The sequence below is a fragment of the Mustela nivalis genome (genome assembly GCF_964662115.1).
Source record: "Mustela nivalis genome assembly, contig: HAP1_SCAFFOLD_118, whole genome shotgun sequence".
In the NCBI taxonomy this organism is placed as follows: domain Eukaryota; kingdom Metazoa; phylum Chordata; class Mammalia; order Carnivora; family Mustelidae; genus Mustela; species Mustela nivalis.
Window position 1 is genome coordinate 1,191,146 of NW_028136499.1, and position 27,336 is coordinate 1,218,481.

Below are 27,336 nucleotides of genomic sequence, written 5' to 3' on the forward strand. Positions count from 1 at the left end.
ATCTGGATCAATAAAGAGCAGCCAGTTATTATAGCTGTTTTTCTAGGGATATTTCCCCCATATATTTCAGGGGTTTCTGGTTAGCCCCAGAGGGCAATGTTTTTTCTTCTGGAGGGCAGGCAGAGGGCTGCATTGTAGTTCTGGAATTGCCAAACTGGAGGGCTTGTGGGCCAGGAGTTGAGGACAGAAGTCTGAGAACACAAGCAACCTTAGGGTCTGCGCAAGGGCATGGCAGGTACGCTCTGCAGATGAAACAAGATCTCGTGCATCTGAAATCAGGTGAGGATCTGACAAACGCTCAGGTTGGAGTATTTGTCCCTTATGGCCCTCTTCATGAAGAGGTGGTGGATCACGAGGCCATGGAATTTTTCCCACGATGGGAGTTGTGAGATGCTCCAAACTGTAAAGATTCTTCTGCAGGGCGATTGAGACCTGTTGGTTGGCTCCAGGACTTCCCATACAGATCGATTCCGAGTAGGGTTCTAAGGATGGATGGCTGGGAAGCCCGACTCTCATTCCTCTTGTGTCCTAGTGACAAGACAGGTTAGATCTGCTGGATATGGGGGAGAAACTGAGAGGGTTGAGTTGAAATGGACTCTCTTATGGATGGGTCCTAATGTGGGTTTGTGTCCATGGAGAACTTGGAATGAGGCAGTGGCACAGGGTCCCTGAAGGGTTCTCCTAACCAGAGGCTTTGACTCAGCTCCAACGTGCAAGATTCCCACGTGGAGACGAGATTTCTTCTGATGGGTGCCTCAAGAAACAGTCATATGCTGCTATTGGAATCCAGGCCTCTGAGGAGAGATGCCTGGACAACAAAGCAATGGATCCGATTAGGATCTAGGGGCCTGCTCACTGCAATTCACCTCTGGGGACATCTGTCCTCGGGTCTAAGTGCAGGTAGATGCTCAGCTGGTGTCAGACCGCCCTTGTTTTTCCTGGGCAGTCAACACTATTGGGATGGCCCCGGGCACTTTGGAGGTTTATCATCCTATTTCTAGGTTTGTGGCCAATGGAATGGGCAGAATTCCCAGGTACAGTCCTCAGGTTTGGCTCCAAGAACCTGTGCCTGTAGGTTTTGTGGGCCAGGGCTGTGGGGACAGTTGTCTGAAAACACAAACTCGGCTTAGGTTTCGGGTCGTAGGTATTGCAGGACTGATCTACAGACAGTGAGGAGAACTCTTCAGGATATGAACAAAGGGGCAAGTGTGAGACGCTTGCTCAAGATTTTGTCTCTGGATATTGTGTCACTGATGGCCGTGGAATGTCCGGGTGGCCTCATGGGCCATGGACGAGTCTTCCTCTCTGGGCATTTGGCCCGATCCGAAGAGTTTGGGGTTATTCTTTGAGATGGGAGGAGTTGGTTTTGTTTTGTTTTTACCTCAGGTGTCCCACCAAAAGAGAGTTTCCAGAGCAGAGCCCTGGGGAGGGGCGAGGGGACAACCAGAAAGCTGGTTAAAACTTGGGGCCTAGGGGCATGGCAAGCCCATTATGACGTCTAATGGTCCAGCCACTGAGAGGACTTACTAGAGGACAGGACTCACGCTGAGTGTCACAATGCGAGTTTGTGCCCTCTTCGTACTTAAGCATTGGCGGGGCATAATGTGTCAGGGTCAGGGTCAGTGTCAGCGTTTGGGCTAGGGTTTGGGGCAGCTCACAGTCAGTGTCAGGGTCCGGGTTAGTGGTTACTGTTAGGGTTAGCCCCGCTCCTGGGTCATGGACCCATTCGTTCAGGGTCTCAGGATAAACCCTGTGCAGAAGGGTGTAGACCCTCCACCCGATCCCACTTAACCAGCCTTAAACTGGTGTGTGAACATAACTTGCCCACCAAACATCTAAACCCTCATCAGCCTGATCCTGCTTGGGGCATCTCCTCCCACGATGGCATGGCAAGGTCCTCTTTACACACAGACACACAGACACCCAGAGGCACACACACACACACACAGAAACAGGGAAGAGACCTAGGGCTACACCCGTGGATCAGAAGGTGTGGGACTCTCTGACTCTGAGCCCCCTGGTGTCACCTTTTGATTTTATTAGCCAAAGGGTCTGAGGCATTGGGGAAACATGATATGACCTGAAGGGAGGCGAAGTGTCTGGCGGGCGAGCTCTCTTCTCCCTGCATCCTCTCGGCTTCAGTACAGCTGAAGAACATGCCGCTTCCTTTAGGATGTGCCTAGAAATGAGCTGGGGAGGGGGTTTTTCTCTGTAATGGGTTGCCTGGATACATGGGTTCCAATTCCGTGGGGCTCTGTCGTCAGGGAAGTGAGGTCACCACTGCCTGGGGGCTCCTTACCGAACTTCCTGCTGTACCAGAGCTCCCTGAGCCACCGGTGCGCAAGCTGCTCAGGCTCACACTCCACTCAATGCAGTGTCCATCCAGTGACCCCCATTCAGACTCCACCCAGTCCTTGGGAGGCCTGGGTGCAGCTGTTGTCCCCACCGGAGGCAACAGATCTGGGTTTAGACTAGGTTAGTGTTAGGGTTAGGGTTAAGAAAGACTTAGGGTCAGGGTTAGGTTTAGACGTCGTTGGGGTCAGGGTTAGCGTAAGCCTTAGGGTAGGGGTCAGGGTTAGGGTTAGGTTCATGGTTAGGTTTAGGGTCAGGCTCACAGTAGGGTCACGGTTAGCGTAACGGTCAGAGTCAGGGTCAGGGTCAGTGTTAGGGTGACGGTTAGGTTTAGGGTCAGGTTCAGGGTCATGGTCAGATTTAGGGTCAGGTTCAAGTTTTCGTTTGGGGGCAAGGTTCATGTCAGGGTTAGGGTTAGCTTTGGGACAGGTTTAGTGTCAGGGTTAGGGTCAGGGTCAGGGTTAGGTTCATGGTTATGGTAAGGTCAGCTTTATGTTTAGGATCTGTTTTATGAGTAGGTTCAGAATCAGGGTTAGCTTTAGGGTTATGATTCTGTTCAGGATCTTGGATTGGGTCAGAGTTAGGTGTACATTCAGGGTTAGGGTCAGTGTTAAGGTCAAGGCCAGGGTAAGGTTTAAGGTTAAGTTCTGACATAGGCAAAGTTCAGAGATAGGGTTATGATCAGGGTCAGGTAGAGGGTCAGGATTATTGTTAAAGTGGGGTTAGGGTTAGGGCTAGGTAGGTTGAAGGTTAGGGTTAGACCAGGTTAGGGTCAGTGTCAGTGATAATGTTAGGGGTTAGTTTTAGGGTTAGGTTCAGCATTAGGTTTCGGGTCAGGGCCCGTGTTAGTGTCAGGGTCAGGGTTACATTTAGGGTTAGAGTTAGGGTCAGGCTCACATTCAGTGTCAGGGTTATGGTTAGGGTCAGGGTCAGGTTCACTGTTAGGGTCAGGGTTACGTTTCTGGTGTTTGCCTGGGTCAGGGTCAGGGGCAAGTCTAGGGCCAGTGTCAGGTTTACGGTCAGGATCAGGTATTGTTTTAATGTCCACATTCGGGTCAGCAACAGGGTTATATCGTTGTCAGTGTTAGGGTCATGGTTAGGTTTCGGCTCAGGGCCAGGATATGGTATAGGGTCAGGGTCTGGTATAGGCAAAGTTCAGAGATAGGGTTATGATCATAGTCAAGTATAGGGTCAAAGTTAAAGTTAAAGTTTAGGGTTAGTGTTAGGGTTAGCGTTTGGTTGACGGTTCGGGTTAGAACTTGTTAGGATCAGGGTCCGTGGTAGGGTTAGGGATACTGTTAGGGTTGGGTTCAGTGATAGGATACTGGGGAGGGCCCGTGTTAGTGTCAGGGTCAGGGTTGCATTTAGGGTTAGAGTTAGGGTCAGGCTCACAGTCAGGGTCAGGTTTAGTGTTCAGGTCAGGGTCAGGGTCACTACCAGGGTCAGGGTTAGATTTATGGTCATGGTCTGGGTCAGGGTCAGGGTGAAGTCTTGGGCCAGTGTCAGGTTTACGGTCTGGATCAGGTATTGGTTTAAAGTCCACATTCAGGTCAGCGACAGGGTTATGTAGTGGTCAGTGTTAGGGTCATGGTTAGGTTTAGGCTCAGGGCCAGGGTCACGTATAGGGTCAGGGTCTGGTATAGGCAAAGTTCAGGGTTAGGGTTATGATGATAGTCAGGTATAGGGTCAGGGTTATTGTTAAAGTTAGGGTTAGTGTTAGGGTTAGCGTTTGGTTGACGTTTAGGGTTAGAGCTTGTTAGGATCAGGGTCTGTGGTAGGGTTAGTGGTTAGTGTTAGGGTTGGGACCAGCGATAGGATTCGGGGGAGGGCCCGTGTTAGTGTCAGGGTCAGGGTTACATTTAGGGTTAGTGTTAGGGTCAGACTCACAGTCAGGGTCAGGTTTAGTGTTCAGGTCAGGGTCGGCGTCACTGTTAGCGTCAGGGTTAGATTTATGGTCATGGTCTGGGTGAGGGTCATGGTGAAGTTTAGCGCCAGTGTCAGGTTTAGTGTCAGGTATAGGTATTGGTTTAAAGTCCACATTCGGGTCAGGGACAGGATTGTGTAGTGGTCAGTGTTAGTGTCATGGTTAGGATAAGGGTCAGAGTCAGGGTCAGGTGAAGGTCAGGGCCAGGGTCAGGTTTAGGGTCAGGCTTTGGTATAGGGTCAATGTTCGGTTCAGTGTCACAGTTAGGTTTGTCGGTAGCGTTTGGGATTGGGGTTAGAGTTAGAGTTAGAAGTAGGGTTATGGTTAGGGTTAGCGTTAGACAGCGTAAGGTCAGGATTAGGGTTTGGTTTAGGGTAGGGGTTAGTGTTAGGGTCAGGGTCAGCATTAGGTTTAGGTTCAGGGTCCGTATTAGGGTCATGGTTAGAGATACATTAGGTTTAGGGTTAGGGTCAGGCTCACAGTCACGGTCATGGGTAGGGTTAGGGTCAGGGTTATGTCAGCGTCAGGTTTAGGATTAGGGTCATGGTCAGGGTCATGGTTAGTTATTAGTCTTGGTTACAGTAATATCAATGTTAGGTTTAGGTTCAGGGTCCACATCAGGGTCAGTGTCAGGCTTAGGTTTAGGTTTAGGGTTCCGGTCAGGATCACAGATAGGGTCAGGTTCAAGGTTTGGGTTAGGGTTTGGGGCAGGCTCACAGTCAGTGTCAGGGTCAGGATTAGTGGTTACTGTTAGGGTTAGCCCCGCTCCTGGGTCATGGACCCATCCGTTCAGGGTCTCCGGATAAACCCTGGGCAGAAGGGTGTAGACCCTCCACCCGATCCCCCTTAACCAGCCTTAAACCGGGGTGTGAACATAACTTGCCCACCAGACATCTAAACCCTCATCAGCCTGATCTTGCTTGTGGCATCTCCACCCACGATGGCATGGCCAGGTCCTCTTTACACACAGACACACGGACACCCAGAGGCACACACACACACACACACACACACACACACACAGACGGGGAGGAGATCTAGGGCTACACTGGTTGATCAGAAGGTGTGGGACTCTCTGTCTCTGAGCCCCCTGGTGTCACCTTTTGATTTTATTAGCCAAAGGGCCTTGGGCGTTGGGGAAACCTGATATGAACTGCCATGGAGGGGACATGTCTGGCGGGCGAGCTCTCTTCTCCCTGCATCCTCTCAGCTTCAGTACAGCAGAAGAACATGTCGCTTCCTTTAGGATTTGCTTTGAAATGAGCTTGGATGGGGGGTTTTCTCTGTAATGGCATGCCTGGATACAAAGGTTCCAATTCCGTTGGGTTCTGTCATCAGGTAAGTGAGTTCAACACTGCCTGTGAGCTCCTTACCAAATTTCCTGCTTCACCAGAGCTCCCTGAGCCACCGGTCCCCAAGCTGCTCAAGGCTCACCCTCCACTTAATGCAGTGCCAATCCAATGACTCCCATACAGCCTCGCCCAAGCTCCTGGGAGACCTGGGTGCAGCTGTTGTCCTCGCTGGAGAGAACAGAGCTGGGTATAGACTAGGTTAGTGTTAGGGTTAGGGTTAAGAAAGACTTAGGATCAGGGTTAGGGTTAGATGTCATTGGGATCAGTGTTAGCGTAAGGCTTAGGGTAGGGGTCAGGGTTAGGGTTAGGTTCATGGTTGGATTTAGGGTCAGGCTCACAGTAGGGTCACGGTTAAGGTTATGGTCAGAGTCAGGGTCAGTGTTAGTGACGGTTAGGTTTAGGTTCAGGTTCAGGGTCATGGTCAGATTTAGGGTCAGGTTCAAGTTTAGGTTTGGGGGCAAGGTTCATGTCAGGGTCAGGGTAAGGTTTGGCACAGGTTTAGTGTCAGGGTTAGGTTCAGGTTCAGGGTTAGATTCATGGTTATGGTAAGGTCAGCTTTATGTTTAGGTTCTGTTTTATGTGTAGGTTCAGAATCAGGGTTAGCTTTAGTGTTATGATGCTGTCAGGATCATGGATTGGGTGAGAGTTAGGTTTACAGTCAGGGTTAGGGTCAGTGTTAAGGTCAAAGCCAGGGTCAGGTTTAAGGTTAAGGTCTGACATAGGCAAAGTTCAGAGTTAGGGTTATGATCAGGTTCAGGGAGAGGGTCAGGATTATTGTTAAAGTGGGGTTAGGGTTAGGGTTAGAGGTTGGTTGAGGGTTAGGGTTAGACCGGGTTAGGGTCAGGGTCAGTGATAATGTTAGGGGTTAGTTTTAGGGTTAGGTTCAGCATTAGGTTTCGGGTTAGGGCCCGTGTTAGTGTCAGGGTCAGGGTTACGTTTAGGGTTAGAGTTAGGGTCAGGCTCACAGTCAGGGTCAGGTTCAATGTTCAGGTCAGGGTCGGGTCACTGTTAGGGTCAGGGTAAGATTTATGGTCATGGTCTGGGTCAGGGTCAGGGTGAAGTCCTGGGCCAGTGTCAGGGTTACGGTCAGGATCAGGTATTGGTTTAAAGTCCACATTCGGGTCAGCGACAGGGTTATGTAGTGGTCAGTGTTAGGGTCATGGTTAGGTTTAGGCTCAGGGCCAGGGTCACGTATAGGGTCAGGGTCTGGTATAGGCAAAGTTCAGGGTTAGGGTTATGATCATAGTCAGGTATAGTGTCAGGGTTATTGTTAAAGTTAGGGTTGGTGTTAGGGTTAGCGTTTGGTTGACGTTTAGGGTTAGAGCTTGTTAGGATCAGGGTCTGTGGTAGGGTTGGTGGTTTGTGTTAGGGTTGGGTTCAGCGATAGGATTCGGGGGAGGGCCCGTGTTAGTGTCAGGGTCAGGATTACATTTAGGGTTAGTGTTAGGGTCAGGCTCACAGTCAGGGTCAGTTTGTTGTTCAGGTCAGGGTCGGGGTCACTGTAAGGGTCAGGGTTAGGTTTATGGTCATGGTCTGGGTCAGGGTCAGGGTGAAGTTTAGCGCCAGTGTCAGGTTTAGGGTCAGGTATAGGTATTGGTTTAAAGTCCACATTCGGGTCAGGGACAGGATTATGTAGTGGTCAGTGTTAGTGTCATGGTTAGGATTAGGATCAGGGTCTGGGTCAGGTGAAGGTCCGGGACAGGGTCAGGTTTAGGGTCAGGCTTTGGTTTAGGGTCAATATTCGGTTCAGTGTCACAGTTAGGTTTTGGCGGTAGGGTTTGGGATTGGGGTTAGGGTTAGAGTTAGAAGTAGGGTTATGGTTAGTGTTAGGGTTAGACTGCGTAAGGTCAGTGTTAGGGTTTGGTTTAGGGTAGGGGTTAGTGTTAGGGTCAGGGTCAGCGTTAGGTTTAGGTTCAGGGTCCATATTAGGGTCATGGTTAGAGTTACCTTTAGGTTTAGGGTAAGGGTCAGGCTCACAGTCACAGTCATGGGTAGGCTTAGTGTCAGGGTTATGTCAGGGTTAGTATTAGGGTCAGGGTCAGGGTCATGGTTACATATGAGTCTTGGTTACAGTAATATCAGCGTTAGGTTTAAGTTCAGGGACCACATCAGGGTCAGTGTCAGGCTTAGGTTTAGGTTTAGGGTTCAGGTCAGGATCACAGACAGGGTCAGGGTCAGGGTTAGTGGTTACTTTTGGGGTAAGACCCGCGCCTGTGTATGGACCCTACCCTTCAGGGTCTCAGGATAAACCCTTGGCAGAAGGGTGTAGACCCTCCACCCAACCCACTTAACCAGCCTTAAACTAGGGTAAGAACATGACTTGCCCACCAGACATCTAACCCCTCATCAGCCTGATCATGCCTGGGACATCTCCACCCACGATGGCATGGCCAGCTCTTCTTTACACACACCCTCACAAACACCCAGAGTCACACACACGCACACACACACACACACACACACACACACACACACACACACAGAGACGGGGAGGAGAACTAGGGCTACACCCGTGTTGATCAGAAGGTGTGGGACTCTCTGACTCTGAGCTCCCTGGTGTCACCTTTTGATTTTATTAGCTAAAGGGCCTGAGGCACTCGGGAAACCTGACATGACCTGCCAGGGAGGGGACGTGTCTGGCGGGTGAGCTCTCTTCTCCCTGCATCCTCTCGGTTTCAGTAAAGCAGAAGAACATGTCGCTTCCTTTAGGATGTGCCTAGAAATGAGCTGGACAGGGGGATTTTCTCTGTAAAGGGGTGCCTGGATACATGGGTTCCTATTTCGTTGGGCTCTGTCGTCAGGGAAGCCAAATCACCACGTCCGGAGCGCTCCTCACCGACCTTCCTGCTCCACCAGAGCTCCCTGAGTCCCCGGGCGCTGAGCTGCTCAAGGCTCACACTCCACTCAATGCAGTGCCCATACAGTGACCCCCATACAGCCTCCCCCCAACCCTGGGAGGCCTGGGTGCAGCTGTTGTCCCCGCTGGAGGGAACAGAGCTGGGTTTAGATCAGGTTAGTGTTAGGATTAGGCTTAGAAAGCCTTAGGGTCAGGGTTAGGGTTAGACCTCGTTGGGGTCAGGGTTAGCATAAGGCTTAGGGTAGGGGTCAGGGTTAGGGTTAGGTTCATGGTTAGGTTTAGGGTCAGGCTCACAGTAGGGTCAGGGTTAGTGTTACGGTCACAGGTCACAGTCAGGGTCAGGCTCAGTGTTACGGTGACGGTTAGGTTTAGGGTCAGGTTCAGGGTCATGGTCAGATTTAGGGTCAGGTTCAAGTTTTGGTTTGAGGGCAAGATTCATGTCAGGGTCATGGATAGATTTGGGACAGTTTTCGTGTCAGGGTTAGGGTCAGCGTCAGGGTTAGTTTCATGGTAAGCTTTATATTTACGTTCTGTTTTATGAGTAGGTTCTGGATCAGGCTTAGTTTTAGGGTTACGATTCAGGATCACGGATTGGGTCAGAGTTAGGGTTATGATATGGGTCAGGGAGAGGGTCAGGATTATTGTTAAAGTGGGGTTAGGGTTAGGGTTAGAGGTAAGTTGAGGGTTAGGGTTAGACCGGGTTAGGATCAGTGTCAGGGACAATGTTAGGTTGTTAGTTTTAGGGTTAGGTTCAGCGTTAGGTTTCGGGTCAGGGCCCGTGTTAGTGTCAGGGTCAGGGTTACATTTAGGGTTAGAGTTATGGTCAGGCTCACATTCAGTATCAGGGTTAGTGTTAGGGTCAGGGTCAGGGTCACGCTTAGGGTCAGGGTTAGGTTTATCGTCTTTGCCAGGATCAGGGTCAAGGTGAAGTCTATGGCCAGGGTCAGTTTCCGGTCAGGACCAGATATTCTTTTAAAGTACACAATCGGGTCAGCGACAGGGTTATGTAGTGGTCAGTGTTAGGGTCATGGTTAGGTTTAGGCTCAGGGCCAGGGTCAGGTTTAGGGTCAGGGTCTGGTATAGGCAAAGTTCAGGGTTAGGCTTATGATCATAGTCAGGTATAGAGTCAGGGTTATTGTTAAAGTTTAGGGTTTGTGTTAGGGTTAGCGTTTGGTTGACAGTTAGGATTAGAACTTGTTAAGATCAGGGTCCGTGGTAGGTTTAGGGGTTAGTGTTAGGGTTAGGTCAGCGATAGGTTTCGGGGGAGGGCCCGTGTTAGTGTCAGAGTCTGGTCTACATTTAGGGTTAGAGTTAGGGTCAGGCTCACAGTCAGGGTCAGGTTGTGGTTCAGGTCAGGGTCAGGCTCACTGTTATTGTCAGGGTTTGGTTTATCGTCATGGTCTGGGTCAAGGTCAGGGTGAAGTTTAGCGCCAGTGTCAGGTTTAGGTTCAGGTTCAGGTATTGGTTTAAAGTCCACATTCAAGTCAGGGACACGATTATGTAGTGGTCAGTGTTAGTGTCATGGTTAGGATTAGGGTCAGCGTCTGGGTCAGGTGAAGGTCAGGTCCTGGGTCAGGTTTAGGGTGAGGCTTTGGTTTAGGTTCAATGTTCGGTTCAGTGTCACAGTTAGGTTTTGGCGGTAGGGTTTGGAATTGGGGTTAGGGTTAGAGTTAGAAGTAGGGTTATGGTTAGGGTTAGACAGCGTAAGGTCAAGGATAGGGTTTGGTTTAGGGTAGGGGTTAGTGTTAGGGTCAGGGTCAGCATTAGGTTTAGGTTCAGGGTCCGTATTAGGGTCATGGTTAGAGTTACCTTTGGGTTTAGGGTTAGGGTCAGGCTCACAGTCACGGTCTGGGTTAGGGTTAGTGTCAGGGTTAGGTCAGCGTCAGGGTTAGGATTAGGGTCAGTGTCTGTGTCATGATTAGGATTGAGTCATGGTTACGGTGAGGTCAGATTTAAGTTTAAGTTCAGGGTCCACATCAGGGTGAGTGTCAGGCTTAGGTTTAGGTTTAGGGTTCAGGTCAGGATCACGGTCAGGGTCAAGGTCAGGGCTTGGGTTAGGGTTTGGCGTAGGCTCACAGTCAGTGTCAGGGTCAGGGTTAGTGGTTACTGTTCGGTATAGCCCCGCTCCACGGTCATGACCCATTCCTTCAAGGTCTCCGGATAAACACTGGGCAGAAGGGTGTAGACCCTCCACCCGATCCCACTTAACCAGCCTTAAACTGGGGTGTGAACATGACTTGCCCACCAGACATCTAACCCCTCATCAGCCTGATCCTGCTTGGGTCATCTCCACCCATGATGGCATGGCCAGGTCCTCTATACACACAAAGACACAGACACTCAGAGGCGCGCACACACACACACACACACACACAAACACACACACACACACAGTGAGAGAGAGACTGCGAAGAGACCTAGGGCTACACCAGTGGATCAGAAGGTGTGGGACTCTCTGACTCTGAGCCCCCTCGTGTCACCTTTTGATTTTATTAGCCAAAGGGCCTGAGGCGTTGGTGAAACCTGATATGACCTGCCAGGGAGGGGACGTGTCAAGCGGCGAGCTCTCTTCTCCCTGTATCCTCTCGGCTTCAGTACAGCAGAAGAACATGTCGCTTCCTTTAGGATGTGCCTAGAAATGAGCTGGGCAGGAGGGTTTTCTCTTTATGGTGTGCCTGGATATGTGGATTCCAATTCTGTTGGGCTCTGTCGTCAGGGAAGTCAGGTCACCACTGCCTGGGGGCTCCTTACCAAACTTTCTGCTCCACCAGAGCTCTCTGAGCCGCTGGTCCCCAAGCTGCTCAAGGCTCACACTCCACTCAATGCAGTGCCCATCCAGTGACCCCCATACAGCCTTCCCCCAGCCCTTGGGAGGCCTGGGTGCAGCTGTTGTCCCCACTGGAGGGAACAGAGCTGGGTTTAGACCAGGTTAGTGTTAGGGTTAGGGAGAAGAAAGACTTAGGGTCAGGGTTAGGTTTAGACCTCGTTGGGGTCAGGGTTAGCGAGGCTTAGGGTAGGGGTCAGGGTTAGGGTTAGGTTCATGGTTAGGTTTAGGGTCAGGCTCACAGTAGGGTCAGGGTTAGGGTTACGGTCAGAGTCAGGGTCAGGGTCAGTGTTAGGGTGACTGTTAGGTTTAGTGTCAGGTTCAGGATGATGGTCAGATTTGGGGTCAGGTTCAAGTTTTTGTTTGGGGTCAAGGTCATGTCAGTTCAGGGTTAGGTTTAGGACAGGTTTAGTGTCACAGTAGGGTCAGGGTCAGGGTTAGGTTCATGGTTATGGTAAGGTCAGCTTTATGTTTAGGTTCTGTTTTATGAGTAGGTTCAGGATCAGGGTTAGCTTTAGGGTTACGATTCTGTTCAGGATCACGGTTTGCATCAGAGTTAGGTTTACAGTCTGGGTTAGGGTCAGTGTTAAGGTCAAGGCCAGGTTCAGGTTTAAGTTTAAGATCTGACATAGGCAAATTTCAGAGTTAGGGTTATGATCATGGTCAGGGAGAGGTTCGGGATTATTGTTAAAGTTGGTTAGGGTTAGGGTAGAGGTAGGTTGATGGTTAGGGTTAGACCGGGTTAGGGTCAGTGTCAGGGATAATGTTAGGGGTTAGTTTAGGGTTAGGTTCAGCGTTAGGTTTTGGTTCAGGGACCGTGTTAGTGTCAGGGAGGGTTAGGTTTAGGGTTAGAGTTAGGGTCAGGCTCACATTCAGTGTCAGGGTTAGTGTTAGGGTCAGGGTCAGGGTCACTTTTAGGTTCAAGGTTAGGTTTCTGGTGTTTGCCAGAGTCAGGGTCAGGGTGAAGTCTAGAGCCAGTGTCAGGTTTACGGTCAGGATCAGGTATTGGTTTAAAGTCCACATTAGTGTCAACGAGAGGGTTATGTAGTAGTCAGTGTTAGAGTAATGGATTGGATTAGGGTCACGGTCCGGGTCAGGTGAAGCTCAGGGCCAGGCTCAGGTTTAGGGCCAGGCTTTGGTTTAGGGTCAATGTTCGGTTCAGTGTCACAGTTAGGTTGTGGCGGTAGGGTTTGGGATTGGGGTTAGGGTTAGAGTTAGAAGTAGGGTTATGGTTAGGGTTAGGGTTAGACAGCATAAGGTCAGGGTTAGTGTTTGGTTTAGGGTAGGGGTTAGTGTTCGGTTCATGGTTACAATGAGGTGAAGGTTCAGGGTCCGTATTAGGGTCATTGTTAGAGTTACCACTAGGTTTAAGGTTATGGTGAGCCTCACAGTCACAGTCAGGGTGATGGTTATGGTCAGGATTCGGTCAGCGTCAGGGTTAGGATTAGGGTCAGGGTCAGGGTCATGGTTAGGTATGAGTCATGTTTACGGTAATGTCAGAGTTAGGTTTAGGTTCAGGGTACACATGAGGGTGAGTGTCAGGCTTAGGTTTAGGCTTAGGGTTCAGGTCAGGATCACGGTCAGTGTCAGGGTCAGGATCAGGGTCAGGGCTCGGTTTAGGGTTTGGTGCAGGATCACAGTCAGTGTCAGGGTCAGGGTTTGTGGATACTGTTCGATATAGCCCCGCTCCACGGTCATGACCCATTCCTTCAAGGTCTCCAGATAAACACTGGGCAGAAGGGTGTAGACCCTCCGCCCGATCCCACTTAACCAGCCTTAAACTGGGGTGTGAACATGACTTGCCCTCCAGACATCTAACCCCTCATCAGCCTGATCCTGCTTGGGGCATCTCCACCCATGATGGCATGGCCAGGTCCTCTATACACACAAAGACACAGACACTCAGAGGCGCACACACACACACACAAACACACACACACACACAGTGAGAGAGAGACTGCGAAGAGACCTACGGCTACACCAGTGGATCAGAAGGTGTGGGACTCTCTGACTCTGAGCCCCCTCGTGTCACCTTTTGATTTTATTAGCCAAAGAGCCTGAGGCGTTGGTGAAACCTGATATGACCTGCCAGGGAGGAAACGTGTCAAGCAGAGAGCTCTCTTCTACCTGCATCCTCTCGGCTTCAGTACACAGAAGAACATGTTGCTTCCTTTAGGATGTGCCTAGAAATGAGCTGGGCAGGAGGGTTTTCTCTTTATGGGGTGCCTGGATACGTGGGTTCCAATTCTGTTGGGCTCTGTCGTCAGGGAAGTCAGGTCACCACTGCCTGGGGGCTCCTTACCAAACTTTCTGCTCCACCAGAGCTCTCTGAGCCGCTGGTCCCCAAGCTGCTCAAGGCTCACACTCCACTCAATGCAGTGCCCATCCAGTGACCCCCATACAGCCTTCCCCCAGCCCTTGGGAGGCCTGGGTGCAGCTGTTGTCCCCACTGGAGGTAACAGAGCTGGGTTTAGACCAGGTTAGTGTTAGGGTTAGGGAGAAGAAAGACTTAGGGTCAGGGTTAGGTTTAGACCTCGTTGGGGTCAGGGTTAGCGAGGCTTAGGGTAGGGGTCAGGGTTAGGGTTAGGTTCATGGTTAGGTTTAGGGTCAGGCTCACAGTAGGGTGAGGGTTAGGGTTACGGTCAGAGTCAGGGTCAGGGTCAGTGTTAGGGTGACTGTTAGGTTAGTGTCAGGTTCAGGATGATGGTCAGATTTGGGGTCAGGTTCAAGTTTTTGTTTGGGGTCAAGGTCATGTCAGTTCAGGGTTAGGTTTAGGACAGGTTTAGTGTCACAGTAGGGTCAGGGTCAGGGTTAGGTTCATGGTTATGGTAAGGTCAGCTTTATGTTTAGGTTCTGTTTTATGAGTAGGTTCAGGATCAGGGTTAGCTTTAGGGTTACGATTCTGTTCAGGATCACGGTTTGCGTCAGAGTTAGGTTTACAGTCTGGGTTAGGGTCAGTGTTAAGGTCAAGGCCAGGTTCAGGTTTAAGTTTAAGATCTGACATAGGCAAATTTCAGAGTTAGGGTTATGATCATGGTCAGGGAGAGGTTCGGGATTATTGTTAAAATGTGGTTAGTGTTAGGGTAGAGGTAGGTTGAGGGTTAGGGTTAGACCGGGATAGGGTCAGTGTCAGGGATAATGTTAGGGGTTAGTTTAGGGTTAGGTTCAGCGTTAGGTTTCGGTTCAGGGACCGTGTTAGTGTCAAGGAGGGTTAGGTTTAGGGTTAGAGTTAGGGTCAGGCTCACATTCAGTGTCAGGGTTAGTTTTAGGGTCAGGGTCAGGGTCACTTTTATGTTCAAGGTTAGGTTTCTGGTGTTTGCCTGAGTCAGGGTCAGGATGAAGTCTAGGGCCAGTGTCAGGTTTACGGTCAGCATCAGGTATTGGTTTAAAGTCCACATTAGTGTCAACGAGAGGGTTATGTAGTAGACAGTAATAGAGTAATGGATTGGATTAGGATCGTAACCATAAAAAAAGAAAAACCTTTTATTAACAAAGTGTTCAGAAGGGGGTGCCACTGTAAACAATGAGAGTTTTCGCTGCCAGGACAATTTTGTTGCAGAAACAGCTGAAAGTTATCAGGTCAGACAGAGCCAAGGGCTGGAGGGATTTTTAAAATGACAAATCCCGAACCAAATCTAACCAAAACAAAAATCAAAACCAATGGCCAAGATTTCAAGTTAGCTACTAAAGGTATGACATTCTCCTAAGACATGCAAGTGACTTGATCACTTTATTTACATATTTATATTTGAAGAAGAAGGGACTATTTGATGCAGCAAATCCACGTTGGTTAAAAATTACCAGATATGGGGGCTCCTGGGTGGCTCAGTGGTTTAGGCCTCTGCCTTCGGCTCAGGTCATGATTCAGGGTCCTGGGATGGAGCCCCACATCGGGCTCTCTGCTCAGCGGGGAGCCTGCTTCCCCCCTCTCTCTCTGTCTCCCTCTCTACCTACATGTGATCTGTCAGTCAAATGGGTAAATAAGATCTTTAAAAAAGAATTACTAGATGTGAAATACATCGAGGGTATGGGAAGGAAAATGATTTCACCTGATCTGACTAGGAAGTGGTTGAAGCCTGAATTAAAGTGCTATAAAAAGAGTAAAGACCTGGGAAATATATGGGGTAAAAATCCCTAGAAAACCAGCAATAATAACTGGCTGCTCTTTATTGATCCAGATCCTGCGGTAGGCAAAGAAGAGCTGGTATTTGCCAGAGGATGATCTCCGTTTGCCTTCATGATCTGGCATTTCCTGTAAGCCAGGCATGGGGCTCTGCACTAGAGCTGCATATGCTGGGGGGCCCTCCCTGTCCCTATTCTCTTCTCAGGGGACAACGGGCATGTCCATGGTGCAGTGTGATAGTCTTTACCACAGGGAGATAAAAGATTGCCAAGGGTAGGTTGGAGCTGGGAAAAGCCACTTAGGAACAGATTTTCATGGGAGGTGATAGACAAGGGCAAAGCGAAGAATGAGGATGAGTGTGTCAAGTTTCAAAGGGCCAGGAAGCAGCACAGTGCATTCGGGAAACTACAGCAAGTTCATGACAACCGACAGCTGATCTGGCAGCATCACCTGTGGATGGAGGCTGAGCCCCAGGTTTAACACTGGGGGTGAGATGGTTTGTATACTATGGCGAGGAGGTGAAGTACTATACAGTGGGGCACAGGTAGCTACTGAAAGATTTCAAATATCAGGATCGTAACCATAATAGTGTATTTAATTGCATCTTAGCTTTCATCAAGGGTAAGATGCACTATAGTTTATGTTCGACTAAGAAAAAGAAATAATGTCAGTTAAACTAGGATATGTCATCAAGTGCAAGGTGAGTGCCACCTTAAGAGATATTAAAATGGTGGGGGGACAAATCTTAGAACAAGTAAATTGTGGTAGTAGAATATATAAAAAAGGTCCAACACTTGGATCAACTAAAGAAGTTATTATTGCTTACCATGTGCCCCAAACTATATTAAGTCCTAGAACAAGAGACGTGCTCATCTTGATGCCCCGCAGCTGTTAGACCCAAGGAACAGAGGGCCGTAGCCAACGACCAGCAGGCCCCAAGTGCCATGTGCAGACTCTAAGAGCAACTGCCTTTGAAAGAGTAAACAGTTGAGAGTGGGCTTTCTGAGGTAGAGAATTACTAGCTGGGAAAGTAGGAAAATTGACACAGAATCAGAATTCATGCGCCTACATGACAGAGTTGGTGAAACTTCCCTTCTCAGAGATCTTGAGTCTCCTAAGAAACGAATTTTTCATTTTGGAAAGAACATTCAGGATAAATATGATCTGTTTGAGTTCCGGGTTCTCTCATTAGGACTGTTTCTTAGACTTCACTGGCACAAGAAAAGGGTTTTAATAATTCAGTGTAATTTCTGACAAAAGCAAAGCACGGTTTCTATGAAAAACTAACCACTCAGAGGAGAGCAACAGATAAAGGGCCAGGCCGACCTTACCTTGCAGGGTAGGTAAGGTTAGTCTGCAACAGGGGTAGAGGGGAAGTGCCCATCACCTGCGAGAAGAGCTAGAGAAGACCCCTTCCGAGGAGACCACCAGGAGAGGAGAACAGTAGGTGCTGATGATGAAGAATATTTTAATCAGCAGAGATGGTAAAATCAAAAGTTCCACGATCACAGTAAGCATATGGGATCAAAAAATAAAAAATAAAAAGAAGATTTTTTTGAAAGGACTTTTTTTTAAAAGGAATTTAAGCAAAAAAACTTTGTAAGAGACAGTTGGCTGCTTAAACCAAAAGTACAAATCACTGAGAATATCGCCGCATTATTTATTGGGTTAGAAAGGACCTGGAATGTAGAAAGTCCCAATCTGCAGTGGAAAAAATAGAATCACTAACAGGCCTCATGCCTTGCACAGCCAGTGGGTAGAATCCCTGACTCATGAGACCCTGTGCTAGAAGGCCGCTGGAACCATCTCAACGATGTTAGTCTTTCTGGAAGCCAACAAGTGTTTGCCCAGTAAAGAGCACGGTAACAATCAGTCACGTTATGTTATAATGATTGTCGAAATCTTTAAAAGCCTTGTCAAGTTCCTTTTTGAGGAACCCTCAACCCATCCTTAGAGAAATTTATCTGTGGTTCACCTCTTTGAAATACCTCATTGTTGTTCCACATTTACCATAGCCGAAAAACAAACAAACAAACAAAAAAAGCTTTTTATTAACAAAGTGTTCAGAAGGGGGCGCCACTGTAAACAATGAGAGTTTTCGCTGCCGGGACAATTTTGTTGCAGAAACAGCTGAAAGCAATCAGGTCAGACAGAGCCAAGGGCTGGAGGGATTTTTAAAATGACAAAAACTGAACCAAATCTAACCAAAACAAAAATCAAAACCAATGGCCAAGATTTCAAATTTGCTACTAAAGGTATGACATTCTCTTAAGACATGCGAGTGGCTAGATCAATTTGTTTATATATTTATATTTGAAGAAGAAGGAACTTTTTGATGCAGCAAATCCACGTTGGTTAAAAATTACCAGATATGGGGGCTCCTGGGTGGCTCAGTGGTTTAGGCCTCTGATTTCGGCTCAGGTCATGATTTCAGGGTCCTGGGATGGAGCCCCACATCGGGCTCTCTGCTCAGCGGGGAGCCTGCTTTCCCCCTCTCTCTCTGCCTCCCTCTCTACCTACTTGTGAGCTGTCTGTCAAATGGGTAAATAAGATCTTTAAAAAAAGAATTACTAGATGTGAAATACCTCGAGGGTATGGGAAGGAAAATGATTTCACCTGATCTGACTAGGAAGTGGTTGAAGCCTGAATTAAACTGCTATAAAAAGAGTAAAGACCTGGGAAATATATGGGGTAAAAACCCCTAGAAAAACAGCAATCATAACTGGTTGCTCTTTATTGATCCAGATCCTGCGGTAGGCAAAGAAGAGCTGGTTTTAGCCAGAGGATGATCTCCGTTTGTCTTCATGATCTGGCATCTCCTGCAAGCCAGGCATGGGGCTCTACACTAGAGCTGCAAATGCTGGGGGCCCTCATTGTCCCTTTTCTCTTTTCAGGGGGACAACGGGCATGTCCATGGTGCAGTGTGACAGGCTTTACCACAGGGAGATAATAGACTGCCAAGGGTAGGTGAGAGCTGGGAAAAGCCACTTAGGAACAGATTTTCAGGGGAGGTGATAGACAAGGGCAAAGCGAAGAATGAGGATGAGTGTGTCAAGTTTCAAAGGGCCAGGAGGCAGCACAGTGCATTCGGGAAACTACAGCAAGTTCATGACAACCGACAGCTGATCTGGCAGCATCACCTGGGGATGGAGGCTAAGCCCCGGGGTTAACACTGGGGGTGAGAAGGTTTGTATACTATGGCGAGGAAGTGAGGTACTGCACTGTGGGGGCACAGGGAGCCCCCGGAAGATTTCAAATATTAGAATCGTAACCATAATAGAGTATTTAATTGCATCCTAGCTTTCTTCAAGGGTAAGATGCACTATAGTTTATGTTCGACTAAGAAAGAGAAATGCTGTCAGTTAAACTAGGATATGTCATCAAGTGCAAGGCGAGTGCCACCTTAAGAGATATTAAAATGTGGGGGGGGATAAATCTTAGAACAAGTAAATTGTGGTAGTAAAATAATTAAGAAAGATCCAACACTTGGATCAACTAAAGAAGTGATTATTGCTTACCATGTGCCCCAAACCATTTTAAGTCCTGGAACAAGAGACGTGCTCATCTTGATGCCCCGCAGCTGTTAGACCCAAGGTACAGAGGGCAGTAGCCAACGACCAGCAGGCCCCAAGTTCCATGTGCAGACTCCAAGAGCAACTGCCTATGAGAGAGGAAATGGTTGAGAGTGGGCTTTCTGAGGTAGAGAATTACTAGCTGCGAAAGTAGGAAAATAGACACAGAATCAGAATTCATGCCCCTACATGACAGAGTTGGTGAAACTTCCCTTCTAGAGATCTTGAGGCTCCTCAGATATGAATTTTTCATTTTGGACAGATCATTCAGGATAAATATGATCTGTTTGAGTTCCTGGTTTCTCATTAGGACTGTTTCTTAGGCTTCACTGGCACAAGAAAAATGTTTTGATAATCCTGACAAAAGCAAGGACGGTTTCTATGAAAATCTAACCACTCAGAGGAGAACAACAGATAAAGGGCCAGGCCGACCTGACCCTGCAGGATATGTAAGGTTAGTCTGGCAACAGGGGTAGAGTGGAAGTGCCCATCTCCTGCAAGAAGAGCTAGAGAAGACCCCTTCCGGAGAGACCACCAGGAGAGGAGAGCAGTAGGTGCTGATGATGAAGAATATTTTAATCAGCAGAGAAGGTCAAAATGACAAAGTTCCACGATCAGAGTAAACATATGGGATAAAAAATATAAAATAAAGAAAAAAGATTTCTTTGAAAGGACTTTTTTTTAAAGGAATTTAAACAAAAGTCCTTTTAAAGAGACAGTTGGCTGTTTAAACCAATAGTACAACTCACTGAGAGAATCGCCGCATTATTTATTGGGGTCGAAAGAACCTGGAATGTAGAAAGACCTATTCTGCAGAGGAAAAATAGAATCACTAACAGGCCTCATGCCTTGCACAGCCAGTGGCTAGAATCCCTGCCTCATGAGACCCTGTGCTAGAAGGCCGCTGGAACCATCTCAACGATGTTAGTCTTTCTGGAAGGCAACAAGTGTTTGCCCAGTTAAAAGCACGGTGAGAATCAGTCACGTTACGTTATAATGATTGTCGATATCTTTAAAAGCCTTGTCAAGTTCTTTTTGAGGAACCCTCAACCCACCTATAGAGAAATTTATCTGTGGTTCCCCTCATTGAAATACCTCATTGTTGTTCCACATTTAAAATAGCCGAAAAACAAACAAACAAACAAAAAAAGCTTTTTATTAACAAAGTGTTCAGAAGGGGGCGCCACTGTAAACAATGAGAATTTTCACTGCCGGGACAATTTTGTTGCAGAAACAGCTGAAAGCAATCAGGTCAGACAGAGCCAAGGGCTGGAGGGATTTTTAAAATGACAAAAACCGAACCAAATCTAACCAAAACAAAAATCAAAACCAATGGCCAGGATTTCAAGTTTGCTACTAAAGGTATGACATTCTCCTAAGAATGCGAGTGGCTTGATCACTTTATTTATATATTTATATTTGAAGAAGAAGTAACTATTTGATGCAGGAAATCCACGTTGGTTAAAAATTACCAGAAATGGGGGCTCCTGGGTGGCTCAGTGGTTTAGGCCTCTGGCTTCGGCTCAGGTCATGATTTCAGGGTCCTGGGATGGAGCCCCACATCGGGCTCTCTGCTCAGCGAGGAGCCTGCTTTCCCCCTCTCTCTCTGCCTCCCTGTCTACCTACTTGTGATCTGACTGTCAAATGGGTAAATAAGATCTTTAAAAAAAGAATTACTAGATGTGAAATACATCGAGGGTATGGGAAGGAAAATGATTTCACCTGATCTGACTAGGAAGTGGTTGAAGCCTGAATTAAAGTGCTATAAAAAAAGTAAAGACCTGGGAAATATATGGGGTAAAAACCCCTAGAAAAACAGCAATCATAACTGGTTGCTCTTTATTGATCCAGATCCTGCGGTAGGCAAAGAAGAGCTGATTTTACCAGAGGATGATCTCCGTTTGTCTTCATGATCTGGCATCTCCTGCAAGCCAGGCAAGGGGCTCTACACTAGAGCTGCAAATGCTGGGGGCCCTCATTGTCCCTTTTCTCTTCTCAGGGGGAAAACGGGCATGTCCATGGTGCAGTGTTACAGGCTTTACCACAGGGAGATAATAGACTGCCAAGGGTAGGTGGGAGCTGGGAAAAGCCACTTAGGAACAGATTTTCAGGGGAGGTGATAGACAAGGGCAAAGCGAAGAATGAGGATGAGTGTGTCAAGTTTCAAAGGGCCAGGAGGCAGCACAGTGCATTCGGGAAACTACAGCAAGTTCATGACGACCGACAGCTGATCTGGCAGCATCACGTGGGGATGGAGGCTGAGCCCCGGGGTTAACACTGGGGGTGAGAAGGTTTGTATACTATGGCGAGGATGTGAGGTACTACACTGTGGGGGCACAGGGAGCCCCCGGAAAATTTCAAATATCAGAATCGTAACCATAATAGAGTATTTAATTGCATGCTAGCTTACATCAAGAGTAAGATGCACTATAGTTTATGTTCGACTAAGAAAGAGAAATGCTGTCAGTTAAACTAGGATATGTCATCAAGTGCAAGGTGAGTGCCACCTTAAGAGATATTAAAATGGGGGGGGGGGATTAATCTTAGAACAAGTAAATTGTGGTAGTAAAATAATTAAGAAAGATCCAACACTTGGATCAACTAAAGAAGTTATTATTGCTTACCATGTGCCCGAAAATATTTTAAGTCCTAGAACATGAGACGTGCTCATCTTGATGCCCCGCAGCTGTTAGACCCAAGGTACAGAGGGCAGTAGCCAACGACCAGCAGGCCCCAAGTGCCATGTGCAGACTCTAAGAGCAACTGCCTTTGAAAGATGTAACGGTTGAGAGTGGGCTTTCTGAGGTAGAGAATTACTAGCTGGGAAAGTAGGAAAATTGACACAGAATCAGAATTCATGCCCCTACATGACAGAGTTGGTGAAACTTCCCTTCTCAGAGATCTTGAGGCTCCTCAGAAACGAATTTTTCATTTTGGACAGAACATTCAGGATAAATATGATCTGTTTGAGTTCCTGGTTCTCTCATTAGGACTGTTTCTTAGGCTTCACTGGCACAAGAAAAATGTTTTGATAATCCAGGGTAAATCCTGACAAAAGCAAAGCACGGGATCTATGAAAATCTAACCACTCAGAGGAGAACAACAGATAAAGGGCCAGGCCGACCTGACCCTGCAGGATAGGTAAGGTTAGTCTGGCAACAGGGGTAGAGGGGAAGTGCCCATCTCCTGCTGGAAGAGCTAGAGAAGACCCCTTCCGGAGAGACCACCAAGAGAGGAGAGCAGTAGGTGCTGATGGTGAAGAATATTTTAATCAGCAGAGAAGGTCAAAATGACAAAGTTCCACGATCAGAGTAAACATGTGGGATAAAAAATATAAAATAAAGAAAAAAGATTTCTTTGAAAGGACTTTTTTTTAAAGGAATTTAAGCAAAAGTCCTTTTAAAGAGACAGTTGGCTGTTTAAACCAATAGTACAACTCACTGAGAGAATCGCCGCATTATTTATTGGGGTAGAAAGGACCTGGAATGTAGAAAGACCCATTCTGCAGAGGAAAAATAGAATCACTAACAGGCCTCATGCCTTGCACAGCCAGTGGCTAGAATCCCTGCCTCATGAGACCCTGTGCTAGAAGGCCGCTGGATCCATCTCAACGATGTTAGTCTTTCTGGAAGCCAACAAGTGTTTGCCCAGTTAAGAGCACGGTGAGAATCAGTCACGTTATGTTATAATGATTGTCGATATCTTTAAAAGCCTTGTCAAGTTCCTTTTTGAGGAACCCTCAACCCACCCTTAGAGAAATTTATCTGTGGTTCACCTCTTTGAAATACCTCATTGTTGTTCCACATTTACCATAGCCGAAAAACAAACAAACAAACAAAAAAACCTTTTTATTAACAAAGTGTTCAGAAGGGGGCGTCACTGTAAACAATGAGAGTTTTCACTGCGGGGACAATTTTGTTGCAGAAACAGCTGAAAGCAATCAGGTCAGACAGAGCCAAGGGCTGGAGGGATTTTTAAAATGACAAAAACCGAACCAAATCTAACCAAAACAAAAATCAAAACCAATGGCCAAGATTTCAAGTTTGCTACTAAAGGTATGACATTCTGCTAAGACATGCGAGTGGCTTGATCACTTTATATATATATTTATATTTGAAGAAGAAGGAACTGTTTCATGCAGCAAATCCAAGTTGGTTAAAAATTACCAGATATGGGGGTTCCTGGGTGGCTCAGTGGTTTAGGCCTCTGATTTCAGCTCAGGTCATGATTTCAGGGTCCTGGGATGGAGCCCCACATCGGGCTCTCTGCTCAGCGGGGAGCCTGCTTTCCCCCTCTCTCTCTGCCTCCCTCTCTACCTACTTGTGATCTGTCTGTCAAATGGGTAAATAAGATCTTTAAAAAAAGAATTACTAGATGTGAAATACCTCGAGGGTATGGGAAGGAAAATGATTTCACCTGATCTGACTAGGAAGTGGTTGAAGCCTGAATTAAAGTGCTATAAAAAGAGTAAAGACCCGGGAAATATATGGGGTAAAAGTCCCAAGAAAAACAGCAATAATAACTGGCTGCTCTTTATTGATCCAGATCCTGCGGTAGGCAAAGAAGAGCTGGTTTTAGCCAGAGGATGATCTCCGCTTGTCTTCATGATCTGGCATCTCCTGCAAGCCAGGCATGGGGCTCTGTACTAGAGCTTTAAATGCTGGGCGCCCTCATTGTCCCTTTTCTCTTCTCAGGGGGACAACGGGCATGTCCATGGTGCAGTGTGACAGGCTTTACCACAGGGAGATAATAGACTGCCAAGGGTAGGTGGGAGCTGGGAAAAGCCACTTAGGAACAGATTTTCAGGGGAGGTGATAGAGAAGGGAAAAGCGAAGAATGAGGATGAGTGTGTCAAGTTTCAAAGGGCCAGGAAGCAGCACAGTGCATTCGGGAAACTACAGCAAGTTCATGACAACCGACAGCTGATCTGGCAGCATCACCTGGGGATGGAGGCTGAGCCCCGGGATTAACACTGGGGGTGAGAAGGTTTGTATACTATGGCGAGGAGGTGAGGTACTACACTGTGGGGGCACAGGGAGCTACCGGAGGATTTCAAATATCAGAATCATAACCATAATAGAGTATTTAATTGCATCCTAGCCTTCATCAAGGGTAAGATGCACTATAGTTTATGTTCGACTAAGAAAGAGAAATGCTGTCAGTTAAACTAGTATATGTCATCAAGTGCAAGGTGAGTGCCACCTTAAGAGATATTAAAATGGGGGGGGGACAAATCTTAGAACAAGTAAATTGTGGTAGTAGAATAATTAAGAAAGATCTAACACTTGGATCAACTAAAGAAGTGATTATTGCTTACCATGTGCCCCAAACTATATTAAGTCCTAGAACAAGAGACGTGCTCATCTTGATGCCCCGCAGCTGTTAGACCCAAGGTACAGAGGGCAGTAGCCAACGACCAGCAGGTCCCAAGTGCCATGTGCAGACTCTAAGAGCAACTGCCTTTGAAAGAGGAAACGGTTGAGAGTGGGCTTTCTGAGGTAGAGAATTACTAGCTGGGAAAGTAGGAAAATTGACACAGAATCAGAATTCATGCCCCTACATGACAGAGTTGGTGAAACTTCCCTTCTCAGAGATCTTGAGGCTCCTCAGAAACGAATTTTTCATTTTGGACAGAACATTCAGGATAAATATGATCTGTTTGAGTTCCTGGTTCTCTCATTAGGACTGTTTCTTAGGCTTCACTGGCACAAGAAAAATGTTTTGATAATCCAGGGTAAATCCTGACAAAAGCAAAGCACGGGATCTATGAAAATCTAACCACTCAGAGGAGAACAACAGATAAAGGGCCAGGCCGACCTGACCCTGCAGGATAGGTAAGGTTAGTCTGGCAACAGGGGTAGAGGGGAAGTGCCCATCTCCTGCTGGAAGAGCTAGAGAAGACCCCTTCCGGAGAGACCACCAGGAGAGGAGAGCAGTAGGTGCTGATGATGAAGAATATTTTAATCAGCAGAGAAGGTCAAAATGACAAAATTCCACGATCAGAGTAAACATATGGGATAAAAAATATAAAATAAAGAAAAAAGATTTCTTTGAAAGGACTTTTTTTTAAAGGAATTTAAACAAAAGTCCTTTTAAAGAGACAGTTGGCTGTTTAAACCAATAGTACAACTCACTGAGAGAATCGCCGCATTATTTATTGGGGTCGAAAGAACCTGGAATGTAGAAAGACCTATTCTGCAGAGGAAAAATAGAATCACTAACAGGCCTCATGCCTTGCACAGCCAGTGGCTAGAATCCCTGCCTCATGAGACCCTGTGCTAGAAGGCCGCTGGAACCATCTCAAAGATGTTAGTCTTTCTGGAAGGCAACAAGTGTTTGCCCAGTTAAAAGCACGGTGAGAATCAGTCACGTTACGTTATAATGATTGTCGATATCTTTAAAGCCTTGTCAAGTTCCTTTTTGAGGAACCCTCAACCCACCCTTAGAGAAATTTATCTGTGGTTCCCCTCTTTGAAATACCTCATTGTTGTTCCACATTTAAAATAGCCGAAAAACAAACAAACAAACAAAAAAAGCTTTTTATTAAGAAAGTGTTCAGAAGGGGGCGCCACTGTAAACAATGAGAATTTTCACTGCCGGGACAATTTTGTTGCAGAAACAGCTGAAAGCAATCAGGTCAGACAGAGCCAAGGGCTGGAGGGATTTTTAAAATGACAAAAACCGAACCAAATCTAACCAAAACAAAAATCAAAACCAATGGCCAGGATTTCAAGTTTGCTACTAAAGGTATGACATTCTCCTAAGAATGCGAGTGGCTTGATCACTTTATTTATATATTTATATTTGAAGAAGAAGTAACTATTTGATGCAGGAAATCCACGTTGGTTAAAAATTACCAGATATGGGGGCTCCTGGGTGGCTCAGTGGTTTAGGCCTCTGGCTTCGGCTCAGGTCATGATTTCAGGGTCCTGGGATGGAGCCCCACATCGGGCTCTCTGCTCAGCGAGGAGCCTGCTTTCCCCCTCTCTCTCTGCCTCCCTGTCTACCTACTTGTGATCTGACTGTCAAATGGGTAAATAAGATCTTTAAAAAAAGAATTACTAGATGTGAAATACATCGAGGGTATGGGAAGGAAAATGATTTCACCTGATCTGACTAGGAAGTGGTTGAAGCCTGAATTAAAGTGCTATAAAAAAAGTAAAGACCTGGGAAATATATGGGGTAAAAACCCCTAGAAAAACAGCAATCATAACTGGTTGCTCTTTATTGATCCAGATCCTGCGGTAGGCAAAGAAGAGCTGATTTTACCAGAGGATGATCTCCGTTTGTCTTCATGATCTGGCATCTCCTGCAAGCCAGGCAAGGGGCTCTACACTAGAGCTGCAAATGCTGGGGGCCCTCATTGTCCCTTTTCTCTTCTCAGGGGGAAAACGGGCATGTCCATGGTGCAGTGTGACAGGCTTTAAAACAGGGAGATAATAGACTGCCAAGGGTAGGTGGGAGCTGGGAAAAGCCACTTAGGAACAGATTTTCAGGGGAGGTGATAGACAAGGGCAAAGCGAAGAATGAGGATGAGTGTGTCAAGTTTCAAAGGGCCAGGAGGCAGCACAGTGCATTCGGGAAACTACAGCAAGTTCATGACGACCGACAGCTGATCTGGCAGCATCACGTGGGGATGGAGGCTGAGCCCCGGGGTTAACACTGGGGGTGAGAAGGTTTGTATACTATGGCGAGGATGTGAGGTACTACACTGTGGGGGCACAGGGAGCCCCCGGAAAATTTCAAATATCAGAATCGTAACCATAATAGAGTATTTAATTGCATGCTAGCTTACATCAAGAGTAAGATGCACTATAGTTTATGTTCGACTAAGAAAGAGAAATGCTGTCAGTTAAACTAGGATATGTCATCAAGTGCAAGGTGAGTGCCACCTTAAGAGATATTAAAATGGGGGGGGGGATTAATCTTAGAACAAGTAAATTGTGGTAGTAAAATAATTAAGAAAGATCCAACACTTGGATCAACTAAAGAAGTTATTATTGCTTACCATGTGCCCGAAAATATTTTAAGTCCTAGAACATGAGACGTGCTCATCTTGATGCCCCGCAGCTGTTAGACCCAAGGTACAGAGGGCAGTAGCCAACGACCAGCAGGCCCCAAGTGCCATGTGCAGACTCTAAGAGCAACTGCCTTTGAAAGATGTAACGGTTGAGAGTGGGCTTTCTGAGGTAGAGAATTACTAGCTGGGAAAGTAGGAAAATTGACACAGAATCAGAATTCATGCCCCTACATGACAGAGTTGGTGAAACTTCCCTTCTCAGAGATCTTGAGGCTCCTCAGAAACGAATTTTTCATTTTGGACAGAACATTC